Source organism: Neofelis nebulosa, chromosome 1, assembly GCF_028018385.1.
Source record: "Neofelis nebulosa isolate mNeoNeb1 chromosome 1, mNeoNeb1.pri, whole genome shotgun sequence".
Taxonomy (NCBI): Eukaryota; Metazoa; Chordata; class Mammalia; order Carnivora; family Felidae; genus Neofelis; species Neofelis nebulosa.
In genome coordinates, this window is record NC_080782.1 from 190,931,538 (window position 1) to 190,934,698 (window position 3,161).

Here is a 3,161-nt window from a genome sequence, read left to right on the forward strand (position 1 = left end):
GAATGGGCAAAGGACCTGAATGGACATTTCTCGAAAGAAGACATAAATGGCCAACAGGTATATATATGAAAAGGTGCTCAATGTCACTAATCATCAGGGAAATGCAAATCAAAACCACAATAAGAGATCATCTCACACCTGTTAGAATGGCTATCTTCAAACAGACAAATGATAACAGCTCTCTCTACGCCTAGCACAGCTGGGGCTCATGGTCCCAAGAAGCATCTGAAGTGTATAGCAGCTCTAAAGCATTGGACACTAGATAAACTGACCAGTGTGTTTGCCCCTTGTCTATCTACTGGTTCCATAAGCTCTCATCATTTTCCTAGGGAATAGACTTAAGTATGCCCTAACAGGAGATGAAGTAAAGAAGATCTTTATGCAGAATTTTATTATTTATTATGACTGTTGGCAAATTCTGAACTGATAGAACCTACCCTGCTAGTTTTATGGGCATCATCAGCATTGTCAAGACTGGGGAGAATTTCCATCTGATCCACGACACCAAGCATTGGTTTTGCCGTTCAAGTATAAATTGTGCAAAGGAGAAATACCTTTGTGGGGGGCAAAAGGAATCTGGTGACCCATGATGTTCATACCATCTGCTATCCTGATCCCCTCATCAAGGCGAATGAGACCACTCAGATTGATTTAGAGGAGGGAAAGATTGCTGAGTTCATCAAGTTTGACACTGGTAATCTGTGTCTGTGTATGATGACTGGAGGTGCTAACCTGGGAAGAATTGGTGTGATCACCAACAGAGAGACACCTTGCTTCTTTTGATGTAGTTCACATGAAAGATGCCAGTGGCAACTGCTTTGTCACTTGGCTGTCCAATGTTTCTGTTGTTGGCAAAGGCAACGAACCATGGATTTCCCTCCCCCCATGGAAATGGTATCTACCTCACCATTGCTGGAGAGAGAGAGAGAGAGACGAGAGACTGGTGGCCAGAGTGGTGGGTAAAATGGTCTTTTGGTGATGTGATTGGAAGTCTTTATATTTAAAGATAAGACAGCATGGAAAAACAAAAAAGGATCACAAATGTTGATGAGAATGTGAAGAAGAGGGAACCCCTGTGTGTTGGTGATGGGAAGGTAAATTGATGTAGCCATTATGCAACACAGTGTGGGGGGGGTTCCTCAAAAAATTAAAAATGGAACTACCTTATGACCCAGCAATTCCATATTCTAGGCATATCCAAAGGAAATAAATGAAATCAGATCTTGAAGAGATATCTGCATTCCTGTGCCTACCTTTTTGGATGAGGTAGTAATGAGAGCAAACCTTTATTCAGGCACTGTTCTGGGCACTTTTAATATATTAATTAATATAATCCTCATTGCAAACCTACGAAATAGATACTGTTAACATCTCTACTCTGAAGTAAGGAAACCAAAACCAGTGAGGATAAGGTCACATCGATAGGAAGTGGCAGAACTGGGCTGCCTGGCTCAAGTCTATGCCCTTGACCACCAGGTCATAGCGATTTGTCTCCCTGATTTGTCAACCATCTGGCTCTATTGACCAAACTTTTTTAGTATCATGTAACTAGCTCAGGAAAACCCTATAGCAGTTTTCCTTGGTTGGAAGTATTTTAACGTATCAGAAGTCTTATTTCCCAAATTGTTGGTAGACTTAGAGACCTATTATTCAAGGTTGAAGTCAGCTAGTATTAAAAGTGACCACATAATTTATTGTGTTGATGGGACGTTTTAAAGAAGGAAGTTAGATGCTGTTAATAGTTACACACTTGGAAAGTTGACAGAATCTGGACTGTCCCAGGCAAACCTAAGCATATAGGTACCCTGGCAAAGTCCCTCGAAGCCTGGACGCTCAACTTTCCGCATGGAGCAGACAGGAAAACAGCTGGAAATCCTTGCCAATTCTCCGGATGCCCTTGGAAAATGAGAGCAAATAATATGTGCAAACGGAGTCACCTCATTGGCCTCCTACTTTGTACACTGGAATCGCATTTTAAAACCTACTGGAGAGTCCTAGGTAGGCCTACCTTTTAGGAATTATCAAAACAAGCCTGGACTCTAGGTACCCTTAAAAGCAGTCTTAGCCTTCCAGATTAGCAACGGGAAAACAGCTACGAGCTTTTGCAGGTGAGGGCCTCAGTAGGGGGTAGTGCTTCAGTCTGTTGCTGATATTTCCTCCTTCCTGCCACCATCGCCCACCTCTCCCTGGTCATAGCTTTGGACAGTCGCCTTACTCAACTAATGTCGTCAGTTACCAGGTGATGATACAAAGCAGAATTTCTCTCAACTCACTGTAACTGCTTACAATTCAGCACAATGCTTGAGACCCGGTAGGTACTTAATCGAGATCGCTGAATGAATGAATGACTGAATGAATGTGCGAATGAATGAACATGGGGAAGACTGTTGCTTTCTTGGCTTTGTTAACAGCAATAACGCTCTGCACTGCTAATGGGATTACAGGTAGTGTTTTCACAGCCCTTCATGTTTTAGGGAATAGGTTATAAAATATTCTAACTGAAAGTCAAGTTGCCTATAAAAAGTAGAAAATCCACAATCTTTATGCCTGAGTGGCCTATTAGAATAGATTAATTCTGGTGGTATGGCTGCTAAGACACCTATAATCTGATGATAATTTTCCTCATGTTCAAAATGTTGTTCCAACTTTGACGGCTGGAGTTAGGAGAAGTGCAATTCCATAAATATGTAAGACTGACTACAGGGTTTCCACCTTTAAACTTTTGTTGGTTCTTGCCTGCTTAGGATGTCCTTGGTCCCACTCCATTCCTCTCAGACCTGCCTTTTCTTGGGAGACTGGTCAAGTTTATCTTCTTCTGTGTTGCATTTCTCCACCACCATCCATAGTGGATTCTCTTCCACCTAAATCCTATAACACATTTTGTCTGTTCCATTGGGTAAAAGGCATAATATGTGTGACTCGAATTGGTAGGCACACATTTATCTCCACAAGTTATGTGAGGTTTTTTTACAGAGCAGATTGTATGTCTTTTTCTTGTCCCTGCTTACTGATAGATATATGTGTTGCAGAATTAATTCTCACAATTGCTTTTATTGTAACAAACCATTAGGTAGCAAAGTTTTGAGGGGGGGAAGAATTTTACCCATCACCTACTTCTAACTATTAGAAGCTATATGTATCTACCCAAAGAACCGAATAAT

At 41.4% G+C, this 3,161-nt stretch overlaps 1 pseudogene; it reads left to right on the plus strand.

The window, feature by feature from the left end:
• Nucleotides 1–2,865, plus strand: LOC131490401 (small ribosomal subunit protein eS4-like; annotated as a pseudogene).
• Nucleotides 2,866–3,161: the final 296 nt, after the last annotated feature.